General features: G+C 39.1%; 1 protein-coding gene across 4 annotated transcripts in view; it reads right to left on the bottom strand.

Annotated features, from left to right (window-relative positions):
* The window catches only part of MSR1 (macrophage scavenger receptor 1), a 109,968-nt gene that overhangs the window by 75,907 nt on the left and 18,609 nt on the right, over window positions 1–15,452 (bottom strand). Inside the window, exon 1 of one of the 4 annotated variants that reach the window (XM_032328927.1) lies at window positions 6,455–6,591. The exons of 1 other annotated variant lie outside the window; for it this stretch is intronic. The gene's annotated coding sequence lies outside the window, so the exon portion shown is untranslated. Of the gene's footprint in view, window positions 1–422; window positions 466–6,454; window positions 6,592–15,452 lie in introns of those variants that run through there. 2 more of the 4 variants (XM_032328931.1, XM_032328928.1) reach the window with 2 other exon arrangements.

The raw sequence follows: 15,452 nt of genomic DNA, 5'->3' as shown, positions 1-15,452 counted from the left end.
CAGCAACTTGGGGCAGAAGGCCCAGCAGACGAGGTCAGACAAGCATGCAGCTGGGGGCATTCTATTCATCAATCTCTTCTTTTCTTTTTCTGATTGCATGAACTTACCTGGCTTTCACAACCTACCCAAAATACACTGAGGAAATAACCTATATAAATTACGTAAAAAAATTATCCTTTGCTTTGGCAGTAGTGACCTGGTCTATATTACTAGTGATAAAATATACACTGTTCATTAAATATTTTATTTATTTCCCTTTCAACCTGAACTACAGATGAGGCTCAGTTTTGTTTTTGTTTTAGGCCTCTAAGCATTGATCTGTCTTCTATGGCCTTATGCAGATGATAAACATGGTTCAAGTTATTGGATTTCAAACTATAGTTTCTTTGGGTAGATTTATTAAAACTGAAAAAGAGGGGTACCTGGATGGCTCAGTGGGTTAAGCCTCTGCCTCCGGCTCAGGTCGTGGTCTCAGGGTCCTGGGATCCAGCCCCGCATGGGGCTCTCTGCTCAGCAGGGAGCCTTCTTCCTCCTCTCTCTCTGTCTGCCTCTCTGTCTACTTGTGATCTCTCTCTCTCTCTCTCTCTGTCAAATAAATAAATAAAATCGTTAAAAAAAAAAAAAAACTTTGAAAAAAAACCCCTCTAATAAATGTCTACAAATGGACTAGCCCAACTGACCATATCTGGACTATATAAAACCCAAGAGGTACAGAGGGCTGGAAGGGAGATGAACATTAACATCTGTTGAGTGGAATGATGAGTGAAAAACATTCCAATCTGGCTACTCCGGTACATCAGGGGAAGTCTTGTTTGTTTTCCGGGCAGTGATTATAGAGGCTGATGAAGCCTCAACTGTAAGAAACACTGATATATGCTTTTCCATAATTTTTTTTTTTTTTGGTGGCTCAGTCTTTTATTTATTTTTTTTAATTTATTTTTTATTTATTTTCAGCATAACAGTATTCATTATTTTTGCACCACACCCAGTGCTCCATGCAATCCGTGCCCTCTCTAATATCCACCACCTGGTACCCCAACCTCCCACCCCCCGCCCCTTCAAAACCCTCAGATTGCTTTTCAGAGTCCGTAGTCTCTCATGGTTCACCTCCCCTTCCAATTTCCCCAACTCACTTCTCTTCTCTAACTCCCAATGTCCTCCATGATATTTGTTATGCTCCACAAATAAGTGAAACCATATGATAATTGACTCTCTCTCCTAGACTTATTTCACTCAGCATAATCTCTTCTAGTCCTGTCCATGTTGCTACAAAAGTTGAGTATTCATCCTTTCTGATGGAGGCATAATACTCCATAGTGTATATGGACCACATTTTCCTTATCCATTTGTCCACTGAAGGGCATCTTGGTTCTCTCCACAGTTTGGCGACCGTGGCCATTGCTGCTATAAACATTGGGGTACAGATGGCCCTTCTTTTCATGACATCTGTATCTTTGGGGTAAATACCCAGGAGTGCAATTGCAGGGTCATAGGGAAGTTCTATTTTTAATTTCTTTCTTTCTTTTTTTAATTAAATTAATTTATTTATTTTCAGAAAAATAGTATTCATTATTTTTTCACCACATCCAGTGCTCCATGCAATCCGTGCCCTCTATGATACCCACCACCTGGTACTCCAACCTCCCACCGCCCCCCGCCACTTCAGACCCCTCAGATTGTTTTTCAGAGTCCACAGTCTCTCATGATTCACCTCCCCCTCCAATTTACCCCAACTCCCTTCTCCTCTCTAACACCCCTTGTCCTCCATGATATTTGTTAAAAATGTTTTTAAAAAGCTGATTAGGTTAATCACAGATGGTGCTGTCCTAAGACTGCTGCTATTTTCTGTTATTATTTTCTTTTGTTCTTAGATGCCATCCTCTTTCCGAGAATCTCATCTACTTCTATGGCTCATGGTGTTAACTTTGTACTGACCAAGCCAGTGTCTCCAGCTCAGATCTCAAGTTGCACAATCAGACTTTTTAAATAATATCACTAGTTATAATGGCGTCTTTTCCACACTGACCTAACTTTTCTTTTTCTAGAATTCGTGATGTTGGTGTATCATCCATTCATATTAGCTGATTGTTATTATAATTATTTATTAGTACCTTCTATCTGTTGTGTATTTGGGCATACAGGATGCGGTCAGACAAACATAAGACCATATATGGGTAAGACAGAGGCAATGCATCAGCAGCCAAACCTGAAGTCAGAGCTTTATTCTAGATTATTCTCACCCGTAGCTGACTGCAAAACAGCTCCTGACTTCCCAGAAGCCTAACCTATCTCTTTCACTTCCTCTTCTCATTCCTTGTTGGATTTATTCCCTCCATATTTATCACCAAGTAACATGAAATACTCTTTCCTTATTTATCTTGTCTGTTATCTGTCCCCTTTCACCCCAGTTAGATCCAGGATTCTGGAGTTTTTCTCTCTTTGGTTCAATAAGCAGAAAGTTCCTGGCACTTAGCAGGTGTTCATCATATACACAAATGCATCATAAGAAATCACATAAATAGGGGTGCCTGGGTGGCTCAGTGGGTTAAGCCTCTACCTTCAGCTCAGGTCATGATCTCAGGGTCCTGGGATCGAGTCCCGCATCGGGCTCTCTGCTCAGCAGGGAGCCTGCTTCCTCCTACCCCTCTGCCTGCCTCTCTGCCTACTTGTGATCTCTCTCTCTGTCAAATAAATAAAATCTTAAAAAAAAAAAGAAATTACATAAATGAAAAACAATTATGACTATTTTTCATATTGGAGTTTATGCCTCAAGAAAAGTACAGATTTCTCTCATGTGAAATTTTCAGAAGTCCTTTTGTTATACATCATGAAATAAAATGTTTTTCTCAAAAAAATGATTTTCTCTGAATTGTGCATAACTAAATTGAAACAAAAAATTTCACCCCAAGTATTCTCACTTTACCTCAAAGTCATTTATTAGACTTACCAGATTACTTCAGTTCTTTACAATGATTATTATTATTGTAATTTTTAGTCATGTTAGGGAACACACACATGCGAAGTTTTGTCAGCCCCCAGTGAACAATTCAAACAATTCAAATGTGTCTGTAAATGTCATTTCCAAAGAGAAAAAGTAACCTCACATTTAGTTACAATTCCTACGAAGTGTCAATGCACGGGAAAAGGGTTGTGAAATCTTTTGAGTTGTATAATCTATTAAAAGCATGTTCTCATGAGAAGTGAAACACATTTCTGCAATATCAGCCTTTTATGAAGTGGGTGAAAAGTTTACAGAAGCTACAACAGGAAAACCATAATGAAAGTGTTGCAGTGTTAACCTGTTTGGAAACATACCCTTCAGTGTTTCCTGTTTTTATCATAAAAATATTGAAACAATATGAAAGATAAGTTGGGTCAGATGGGGGAAGATATTTGCAAATCATATTATCCAATAAGGGATTAATATTCAAAGTATATAAAGAACTCACACAACTCAACACCAAAAAACCCCCCAAAACACACAACAAAACAAAACAACCACAACAAAAACCCCGCCCGCACAAACAAAAACCAGCTGGATTTAAAAAAGCAGGGGGCAGGGGAGCTGAATAAACATTTTCCCAAAGAAGACATTCAGATCAGCAACACACACATGAAAACAATCTCAACATCACTAATTATTAGGAAAATGCAAATTAAAACCACAGTGAGCTATCACTTCATACTTTAGGATGACTAGTTATTAAAAAGGTAAGAAAAGAAAGAACAAGTGTTGGCAAGGATGTGGAGTAAAAGGAACACTTGCTGGGAGTGGAAACTCTTTCAAGCCCTGTGGAAAGCAGTATGGAGGTTCCTCAAAAAATTAATAAAAGAAATATGATATATGCCGGCATTTCCACTTCTGGGTATTTATCTGAAGAAAATAAAAACACTAATTTGGAAAAATATACGCACCACTTTGCTCACTGAAAGCAACCTAAGTGTCTATCGATAGGTAAATGGATAAAGATGTACTCCATAAGATCTCTATATATTACTCAGCCATAAAAAATGAAATATTACCATCGGTGGCAGTACGTGATGGACCTAAAGGATATTATGCTAAGTGAAATACGTCAGACAGAGAAAGACAAATATCGTTAAGTTCACAAAACAAGTAAGCAGAACAAAAGACAAACAGACTCATCAATATAGAGAACAAGCCAGTGGTTGCCAGAGGCAAAGAAAATTGGGGGGTGGGCAAACTGGGCAAAGGGGATTCAGAGGTATAAACTTCCAGTGTCAAATAAGTAAGTCACTAGAGATGTGACATTCAGCACAGCGAACACAGTCAATACTGAAATAATTTGTATGGTGACAGATGGTAACTAGACTTATCCGGCTGATGATTTTGTAATGTATATAAATGTGGAATCATCATTTTTTACACCTGAAACCAATGTAATGTTGTATGTCAGCTGTACCTATACTTCAATAAAAAAAAAAATTCTGTCGTCCCATCACTTTATATAAGAAAAAAATACCCTCATTTTTCAGATGAAATTTGAATCTTGTACATACATATCCACATGACATGGTTGATACCATGGGGATACCATTCCAGCTGGTCTTATGTATTTCCCTTAAAAGCTTATCAATATTTGCATACTTCAAATTATTTTTTTTCAACTTTAAACTGATGGGCCAAATAGTAATGCATCAAATGTATCTATCCTGTTTATGTAGTCATGGCCGTTTTAAGCCGAATTTACCATTACTCAGTAATAATATTTATTTTAGAATCATTTAGATTTTGATAGGAACTAAATGATATCTCAAAGTGGCTTTTATCTTATTTAGTATTAGTGTGGAAGAGAGAGTTCATGCAATTATTATTTCTTATTATATATTTATTTGTCTTCTTAAGTTTTTGTTTATTCACATCAGTTGCAAAGCCTCAGTGGAACTTCCTTAATACAGATACGAATAAAGTCTTTACATATAATATATATTTAAGGTACAGTCTTTCTTCTAAGACTGTTCCAAATCAGATTTACCAACAAACCCTTAATTTCACCTTTAAGATTTGGGGTAAATAAGAACTCTGTTACCTTTCTTATTATTTACAAACAAAAACTCTGATTTTGTACAAACAGTCAAAAATATATATATGAATGGGAATAGAATTAATGTATTTGTAAAACCAACAGCTTTATACCTAAGGAATATATCCATAAAAGGGATTAAGGTGAGAATGGAAATATCCTGATGCCATTGATGCTCATCCTTGGTAGTGAATTCATCCTTGAACTGGAAGTCTAGGTCTGAATCCTCGCTGTGCCATTTCCTAGCTATGTGACCTTTATCAAATACTTTAATTGATTTGATTGCAACTTCCTTTATATATGTAAAATAAGATTATAATATCGGTTTAAGAATTATTATGAAACCTTAAAATAATTTTCATACATTGACTGGTACACAGGTACCATGAGTAAATAATGATTTTTAAGTATCTTTTTCTTTTTTTAAATATATGGACTTTTCTTCTTTTTACCCTCACAGACTCTCCATGAGGTATATAGCAATATTTTCTCCATTTTACAAGCTTAGGAAACTAAGACCCAGAATGTTTAAGTAACTAGTTAATGTTCTACAACTAGGAGGTAGGGAGGACAGATTTAAATATAGGTACTGTACTTGCAGAATATTAGCTCCTAAATACTGCATAATACACAATCTCAGTTCTGTGACTTTTCTATCACTATTCTTCCATGGCTAATGACAATGCTAACCCCCATTTTATGCTGTGTAAATCTCATCCATTCTTCAAAATGAACCGAGATTTAAATATCTTCATGAAGACTTTCTCAAATCCTTTCCCCCAAGTAATGTTGGCCTCTCCTACATTCCCACAGGGGTTATCTATAGCACCCTTACAAATACTTAAGGTGTTCAGATTATATTATGCTTATTTGCCTTAGTTCATGAACTTCCTGAAGACAGACTATGTTCTACTTTTTTGATCCTTTCTCTATGTCTAGTTCAGCAAAGTGCCTATAGTAAATATCTAACCAGTATTTGTTATATAAGCAAATACAGGTAATAATAGGTATTGTATGATAAGTAAGAAAATGAGACTAATTAAAAGAGCCTCAATCATATCTTTAATAAGGTCAATAATTTTTTTAAAATATGGACGATTATATGTCAAAAATTTCTTGCTAGTTTAACCTATGAAGTACTTAGCATGCTTCATATATATTTATGCACACACATACATTTTTCACTCACAGAAAACCTAGCAGAAATCTCTATTTTTTTAAAAATCATTGAAACAACCAGAGCAGATTATTGGTGATAGATAAAAAATGCTACCAAAAGTTATTGATTTTATATATAAACATATATAGATCTTACTGTCACACAAACACAAAACACACAGAGACACAGAGTAGACCCATATAACCAATGGAAGCAATTTTGGAAAAACATTAAAATAAACTTCTTTTACCGTTTGTCCTAAAGACAGCAGCACTGATTTATCCACTTCCCTCTCTTTACAATTGAGTCCTAAAATCTTTATCACATAGTATTTCAGCATCTGGTTCATGAAGAAAGGAAATGACACATTTGTGCGCTGAAAATTTTTCTTAACAATGCATTTTAATAGTACTCTCATCAGTGCACAAGTTTGCAAAATCTAAATTTGTAAGATAACTCATTCCTCTTCCCATTTAGGATATTACAAAAGAGGAGAAGTAAAATGAAAAAGAAACAAAGGCTTATTGTAACAGGGTCAATGTTGTGCAGCAGATTAATTTTTCCCTTTTTATAAAATCCGTATGCCTTCTATAACGTTCTCATTTTCTATTATTGTTTAATCTTTTTATCTTCTATTAATTCTAATTACCTTCTCTTTCATATTCTACACTGAGAGAAGACTCAGTGTATATCCCTCATATCTAGCTTCAAACACAAAACACATGAGGAAGGAGATGGATCCCTACTAAAATAATCCAACATTATTGGATTATTGGAGCTTCCCCAGCTCTATCTATACTGATGTGAACACTACTTATATCTCTTTTGAGCACCTAACAATTCATTGATTTCCCCAGGAGTGTAGTGAAGGAAAGAGGTCCCAGGCATGGGGTTCGAGGAAAGAAAGTTCTTTCACTTTCTACCAGCTTGTCAGAATTTACACTTTGCATCTCATTTGATCACATTCAAATTTCAGTAGGACACACACACAAAACATACAACTTATATTAATGAGCTCATTTTTAGATCTAATTATTGTGAGGGAGAGTGTTGATTGTTTCCTAGAAACTTCTTGGTGCTTCTAACAGGGAAGGATCATACTTCCTACAAAGAGACTACCAGAACAGTCTTGCCATGATGCCCACAGACACCACGGAACATGATCTCAGAAGACAATAGGTCTGGTAGAAAGACTGCAGATGCAGGAACAATGCACCCAGTGTTTGGGAGACAGAAATTAACAGTATCATACAGCCACTCTTAAAGGGTAGCAGTAATAGTACCAGAGGCATTTAAGCAAGCAGAAGAGCCATTTAGGCAGGCAGCTCTGGACAAGAAGTTAGGATCATAGTCATGGGTGCAGACTGAATCAGCATGAGGGCCATTATAAACTAATCACATTAGTTTAAATTTATCACCAAATTCTTAGTGAAAAGGAACTGGAGACGCACATCAAAACTCTATTTCCTTTGTAATCATTTATAAATACATCATATTATAGAATATGGTCCTTTTGGCATCCTAAAATATTGTCAGTTTAAGAACCCCTTCATATATTGTTAAATTTATGTGCCCCTGTCAACACTATGTGATTAGAAAAGTCAGACTCTGGGAAAAAGAAGCAAAGACATCAACTTTCCAAAATTCTCTCCTAATGAGATTTATTTCTGTCCAAGTGGACTGTATTTCTAGGATGTCTCTGTAATATTGTATGTAAATATTTTTACTTCCATAATGTGAACCACTTCTTTCTCTATTTGATTACTTCCACAATCCTCAACCACACAGTCTCTGTGTATTTGTATAGACACACACACACACACACACACACACACACACACACACACATTACAGATGACCCTTGAACAAAATGGGTTTGAACAATACGGGTCTCCTCACACATGGATTTTTCTCAGTAAATACAGTATAGTACCATAAGTGTATTTTTCTTCCTTATGACTTTAATAATATTTTCTTAGTTCTAGTGTACTTTATTATAAGAATATAGTGTATAATACACAAAACATAAAAAACATGTGTTAATCCACTGTTTACATTATTGTTAAGGCTTCCAGTCAATAGTAAACTATTATAGTTAAATGTTAGGGGAGTCAAAACCTAATGTATATCTTAAGGTGTGTTGGGGGGGGGTTGGAAAGTCAATACCCCTAACCCTCATGTGTTGTCCAAGAGTCAACTACATATATGTATATGTTACTATTATACTACATAACAATGATATTAGCTGTTACGTCTTACTATATGGAAGATGCCTTACATAACTTACATAACTGGGTGGAAAATGTTCAGGTCAAGCGGATGATTAACTGAAAAGAAAGAACAACAAGGAATGTCAAGAAGTTGCGGCTTTACATTCATCATTCCACTGGATTTCACAGCAACTTTGTTAGAGGTCATTTTCCCAATTAAGAAACTGAGCCCTAGAGGCATTAAGTATATTGGTCAAGATCACAGAAGTATGTCATCAGAGCTGGTTCTCAAATCCAATAAAGTCTGATTTCTAAACAAGGTGCAAGACATTTTTTTTTTCTCAGTCTGTAATCACGGGATGTATTCTCAGGGGTCTTGGAAAGCGAACCACAAACTTGGGGACTTATCAGACCATCTACATAGTGACTTTACTATCAGTTACTGCCCTGGGATTCCAGTGATTTCCTTTAGGTTCCTTGTGAACATATGTGTCTAGACATATGTAACATTATAGGCTATGTAACATTATGTTACAAAGGCTATGTAACATTATGCCAATGTGCAAATGAAGTTTTACAGTAAAAAATTGACTTCAGGGGCACCTGGGTGGCTCAGTGGATTAAAGCCTCTGCCTTTGGCTCATGTCATGATCTCAGGGTCCTGGGATCAAGCCCTGCATCGGGCTCTCTGCTCAGCAGGAAGTCTCCTTCCCCCTTTCTCTCTGCCTGCCTCTCTGCCTACTTGTGATCGCTCTATCTCTCTGGCAAATAAATAAATAAATACATCAAAAAAAATTGACTTCAGTTTCATGAGGCTTATTGTGGTAGAGATAGGTGCATGCTGAACTAAATATATATATATATATATATATATATACACACACACACACACACATTTAAACTCATTAAGAGATACTTTTATGTATCTAAAATTGCAACAGGTCATTAGCGATAAGGTAAGCTATACTTATATTTATGCGATAAATTTGAAAGATAACATTTTTTATACTCTGAACCCAAAGCAGTGATTTAAGTACAGTTTTTCATAATGTTGCAATGGACACATCTCTCCATGTGAATATAGTGCACTTAAAGAACCACCAAAATTTGCTTCATCAAAACTGATATTAAAAAATTCCATTCTAGGGCACCTGGGTGGTTCAGTCGGTTAAGCAGCTGCCTTTGGCTCAGTTCATAATCCTAGGGTCCCGGGACTGAACCCTGGCATCGGGCTACTTGCTTAGTGGGGAGCCTGTTTCTCCCTCTCCCTCTGCCTGCTGTGCCGAAAAAAATTCCATTCTAGGGCACCTGGGTGGTTCAGTCGGTTAAGCAGCTGCCTTTGGCTCAGATCATAATCCTAGGGTCCCGGGACTGAACCCTGGCATCGGGCTACTTGCTTAGTGGGGAGCCTGTTTCTCCCTCTCCCTCTGCCTGCTCATGTTCTCTCTCGCTATTTCGCTTGTTCTCTCAAATAAATAAGTAAAATCTTAAAAAAAGAAAAGAAAAAGAAAAACTGCATTCTAGCAGAACTTTGTTTGATGATTATACATAGGAAAAAAGCAAAGCCATGATGCTATGAGTAACATTTTATATAACTTTACATAAACAAAAGTTTCCTACTGAAGTATTCATTGAAGTTAAGAGTCTGAAGTGTGGTATCAGAACCAAGCACAACCTTCTTTTTATGAAATCTAATAGAAATGCTTTGGCTTGGGACGCCTGTGTGGCTCAGTCAGTTAAGCGTCTGCCTTCTGCTCAGAGTATGATCTCAGGGTCCTGGGACTGAGCATCCCCAGGTCAGGCTTCCTGCTCAGTGGGAAGTCTGCTTCTCCCTCTGCCCCCTCCCCCTTGCGTGCTCTCTCTGTCTCATTCTCTCAAATAAATACAAATAAAATCCTTAAAAATTCTTTTTGCTTCAACCACACAATCTTAAAGTGATATTGTTGATTCAGGTTTCAGTATTTTTGAAGGATTTTTAATTTAATTTACAAATGCATCGTATTTCAAAAGTACTTAGAACTAAATTCTATGGAATTTAGATCTAAATTTCTGTTTCTGTTCTAACATAAAATAAGGAGGACGCGCATTGCACGGAGCACTGGGTGTGGTGCAGAAACAATGAATACTGTTACTCTGAAAGGATATTAAAAAAAAAAAAAAGTTCATGGGGTGCCTGGGTGGCTCAGTGGATTAACGCCTCTGTCTTAGGTTCAGATCGTGATCCCAGAGTCCTGGGATGGAGCCCTACATCTGCTTGGCGGGGAGCCTGCTTCTTCCTGTCTCTCTGCCTGCCTCCCTGCCTACTTGTGATCTTTGTCTGCCAAATAAATAAATTAAAATCTTTTAAAATAAATAAATAAATAAAAATAAAAGAAAGTGCAGTATAGACTTCTTGGTCCCCCTCAACATGTGAAGAGCTTGAAAGTATGTCATCATGCCTGTCCCAATGCCAAGAAAAAAGCTGAAAACAAAACAAAACAAACCCTAAAATTTGGAAAACAAAACAAGGAAAAAAAACTGAACATACTGAAAACGAATGTCTTTTTTAGGGAGCCATCAGAGAAACTGAGCTCTTGGGGCCAAGGGCCACCCACATTTTAGACTCACATTTCAAGTACAAAGGCACAGAGCTGAGATCAGCTTACCTGGAACAGAAGCTGCTGAAGCCACAAAGTAGTGATAACACTGAACTGGAAATTTTGACAAACTGTTGGGAGGACTAGTGGGGACTACCCTCAGAGACTTCTGGGGCCGCAGCCCTAGTGAACCCTCACACATTTCTGGGCTTTACCTCCAGGGACCCCACCAGGTTTTTATAGGGAAGAGCCCAGGGAAATCACCGAGTGCCTCCGGCGCAGGGAGGGAGGAAGTAACCATTTTTTTTTTTTAAATATTTTATTTATTCATTTGACACAGAGAGATCACAAGTAGGCAGAGAGGCAGGCAGAGAGAGAGAGAGGAGGAAGCAGGCTCCCCGCGGAGCAGAGAACCCGATGCGGGACTCGATCCCAGGACCCTGAGATCGTGACCTGAGCCGAAGGCAGCGGCTTAACCCACTGAGCCACCCAGGCGCCCGAAAGTAACCATTTTTAAACACACCCAGAGCATTGTCCACAATGAAGACTTCGCCAGAGCCTTATCTCACCTGGGCAGGGGGAGGGTAATCACCCAACTCCAGCTTCCAGAGGGGGAGGAGCTAAGGAACAGGTGTGAGGGGCACAGTCCTGGGGTAGGCTCAGGGATTAAGTCCCGGATTATGGAGCCCTTCCCTTCCCAAATATCTTACCCCCCTGCTCATGGGGCTCCAGGGTAAGAACAGTGAATTAGGGCTCAAAGAACTTCAAGGTTCTTTTTTTTTTTTTTTTAAAGATTTTATTTATTTATTTGACAGAAAGATCACAAGTAGGCAGAGAGGCAGGCAGAGAGAGAGGAGGAAGCAGGCTCCCTGCTGAGCAGAGAGCCCGATGTCGGGCTCGATCCCAGGACCCTGAGATCATGACCTGAGCCGAAAGCAGAGGCTTAACCCACTGAACCACCCAGGCGCACCTTCAGGGTTCTTTTTTAAGGGAAGTGTGTAGGGAAACCAAAGTTAGCAGAGGAGAATAAAACAAGGAGAGCAGAGGGATTTTGAGCCCCAGACCAGCTACAGGTACAGCAAATACTAAGCACAACTGAATTCCTAGCCAGGTCATCATAAAAGCTCACACAAACAGGCTTGTTAACCTCAGTTCCTATTACCTGATCTGTTGTCTCTAACTTCCAACACAAAATTAAAACACAGGCTAAAAATGCAAGAAAGTGCATGCCAGGCCCTAAAAGTCACGCAATCCTTGGGCCCTTAGGGAAGTGGAGGGGGTACAGCGTGCAAATATATTAGTGACTAATTTCCTCGTAAGTTCAGCTGTCTCCCCAAAGCAACGTTAACGAGTCGCCCTTTCCTCGTGATTCATGTCTTAATGACACGAAAATAACCAGTTAAAAAAAAAAAAAGTAAATGTGAGCTCATTCGTAAGTGATATTTTAAAAACCCGAATGCACATTGCCCTGAATTTAGGGAAGTGTGGCTTCAGAGTTAAAAGTGGCAGACCCATGTGGTTTCAATAAGCTTAAAATCGGTAAAAAGTGTCGATTAACTGATGCCTGAGCAAAATTCATTAAGCGGATTCTTACCCAGAAGTCTCCCAGATTTAGGAGACTGCCACCTAGGTGCTCAAAAAGAAAACGGATTTGTACCATAGCCAAGGGAACGGGAGCAAGGTGGAGATTTAGGTACAACAATTGCACCTGTTCCATATCCTCTTCTCAGCGTGAAACCTTCCCAATTTGAAATGACAGAAATATTATCAGAGAACGAAGAGCTCTTCACTTGTCTTTTGCCTTTCACATCTCTTGAGAGCACCCAGACTCTAACCAGGAGCCTTTTGGGGAAGGTGGTTTTGAGCAATGCAGTTTCTGGCATCTGCTCTGGGGCACAGAAAAGACTGAAAATGGGAGGTTGGTGATGTGTCAGGAGGCAAAGAGCAATACCGCGTATCAGAGAAGAACACATCCTTGGAGGAAGGAGTGGAAGCTGAATGGCTGAAGAGAAAGAAAGAACATCCCGGGTGGAAAAAGTGCATGCAAATGTCTCGGAAGAACATCAAAGACCCAAAGACCGAAACAAGACCCATGCGGCTAGGATTAAAAAAAAGCAAAAGATGGTAAACAAGATGAAGCCCAGAAGTAGGACGCCAGTGGGTTGAGTTGTTCTTTAACTTAAGAGCAGTGGAAAGACATCGGTTTTGTAGTGGGTGAGTGAGACACATTGGGATTTGGAAAGTTGCCTTTGCAACGTGGAGAAAAAATCGGAGGTGGGAAGTTCAACTGAGTGCAAGTCAAGTGAGAAAGTTACTGCAGGGGAGGTTGGAAGCAGGGTGGGTGTGACTGGTGTTGGGCCCGGGGAGGAGGAGATAAGAAATATCTGAAAAGGCAAATGTAATGGGACTTGATAATGGGCTTGATGTGAGTGATGGCGGGCTTGGATTTTTCTCATTTACTACTGCAGACCCCCTTCTTACCTTGCCTCACCCTTCTCTTTTCCCCAAGAGGCTGAACTTCCTGTACTAAAACCGATGGCTTCCTTGACCTTGGGCTTCTGATGAGGTTTGGCAGATGGGCAGCCCGGCTGGAGATTTGTGAAAAAGAGGAGAGTTCTCCCCTCCTCTGAATTGTCTAGAAATGAAATAAATATTGATTGTCTAGGAAAGCTGGGTGGCCTTTTTAGGATTTACAATGACCTATATAAGCAGAAACCTAGCTCTTAATACTGTGGGGATTTTTTTTTTTTTTTGAAGATTTTGTTTATTTGTCAGAAAGAGAGAGAAAGCACACATGCACGGGGAACGGCAGGCAGAGGCAAAAGGAAAAGCAGGCTTCCCGCTGAGCAAGGAGCCTGATGCAGGATCCTGAGGTCATGGAGCCAAAGACAGATGCTTAACCTACTGAGCCACCCAGGGGTCCCTACTGTGGGGTTTTAATGTCTTAGCTAGTTCCTGAACTTTGAGAGTTAGCAAAAGTCTACTACTTTTTTAAATGATGGACTCTTTGAAGGATAACCCAGAAACATGGTCATAGGACTTGGGGTAGGCAGAATAATGACCTCTCCCCAGAAAGTTATCCACATCCTAATTCCCAGGACAATGTTATATTATAGGGTAAAGGGGGAATGAAGGTTGCTGAAAAGCTGACATTCAAATAAGGAGATGATTCCGGATTATCCAAGCGGGTCTAGTGTGATAACCAGGATCCCTAAAAGTAGAGAAGGGAAGGAGAAGAAGAAAATCAGAGCAAGTGATGGGTCCACAGAAGAATGGTCAGGGAGGCAGAGGGTTGAAGGCTTTGATAATGGAGGTAGAAGCTCTCAAGCTAAAGACAGGGGGTGCCCTCTAGCAGCTAAAAAAGGCAAGGACATAGATTTTCCCCTAGAGTCTCCAGAAAATAAGCAGCCTTGCTGATAATGTGGTTTTTAACCGAGTAAGATCCATGTTGAACGTCCAACCTATAGAACTGTAAGAAAATCAAATCAACTTGTGTTCTTTTAATCCACTACGTTGGTGTCTGTTTTTCCAACAGGAGAAAATGAATACAGGACTGTGTTAGTTTGCTAGGGCTGCCATAACAAAGCACCACACTGGAGGGCTTAAACAGTAGAAATTTACTTCTCACAGTTCTGGAGGCTGAAGTCTGAGATCAAGGTGTTGATTATCCCACTGGGATAAGGTGATCAAGGTTTGATTTCTCCTGAGTCTCTCTCCTTTTGGTTCCTTTTCACATGGTCACCGCTCTGTGATCACACTGCCCTGACATCTCTTTGTGTGTTCAAATATTCCTCTTCTTATAAGGATACTAGTCATATTGGATTAAGGCCTTATTTTACCTTAATCACCTCTTTCAAGACTCTATCTCCAAATAGAGTCTTGAAATAGAGTCTAACTCTAAATCCCAATAGAGTCTAATAGTCCCATTCTCAGGTACTAGGAGTGAGGCCTTCAATATTTGAATTTTTGGAGAACACAATTCAGTTAAGAACAACTATATCATGAGTTTCCCTTGACACCATCTCCAGAGCTTTCTGAGACAATATACCAAGGTGACTTAGAGAAACTTATTAAATAGAGGCTCAACTCATGCCATTTTTTGTGTGCATGTGGACTGTTCTGGCCCAAGTCCATCCATTGTTGACCCTACGGGACAACAGACCCATCCTGTGGTTATTTCCCCAGACACAAAATGTGTATTGAAAATATATTTAACAATTGGCAGAATTCACATTTATTTCTTGATCTGTGGAGTAAAAACTCTCTTGGTGGAAGGGGTCAAATAGAAGCCACAGAAACTTCTCCCTTCCCACCAGGAATCTAAAAGCCATATTGCACCCCTGGGAGAACTAGTGAGATCAGGACACAATCAAATATTAATGTTGCAAAGTGGTTATTTCAGGGGGAAGGACTTGGAAATGAAATTTTCAGAATGGGCAAGGTCACGAAAACATTCATTTCC

The sequence above is a fragment of the Mustela erminea genome, chromosome 21 (genome assembly GCF_009829155.1).
Source record: "Mustela erminea isolate mMusErm1 chromosome 21, mMusErm1.Pri, whole genome shotgun sequence".
Taxonomy (NCBI): domain Eukaryota; kingdom Metazoa; phylum Chordata; class Mammalia; order Carnivora; family Mustelidae; genus Mustela; species Mustela erminea.
Note: the sequence above shows the minus strand (reverse complement) of the source record. Positions and strands in the feature narration are given on the sequence as shown.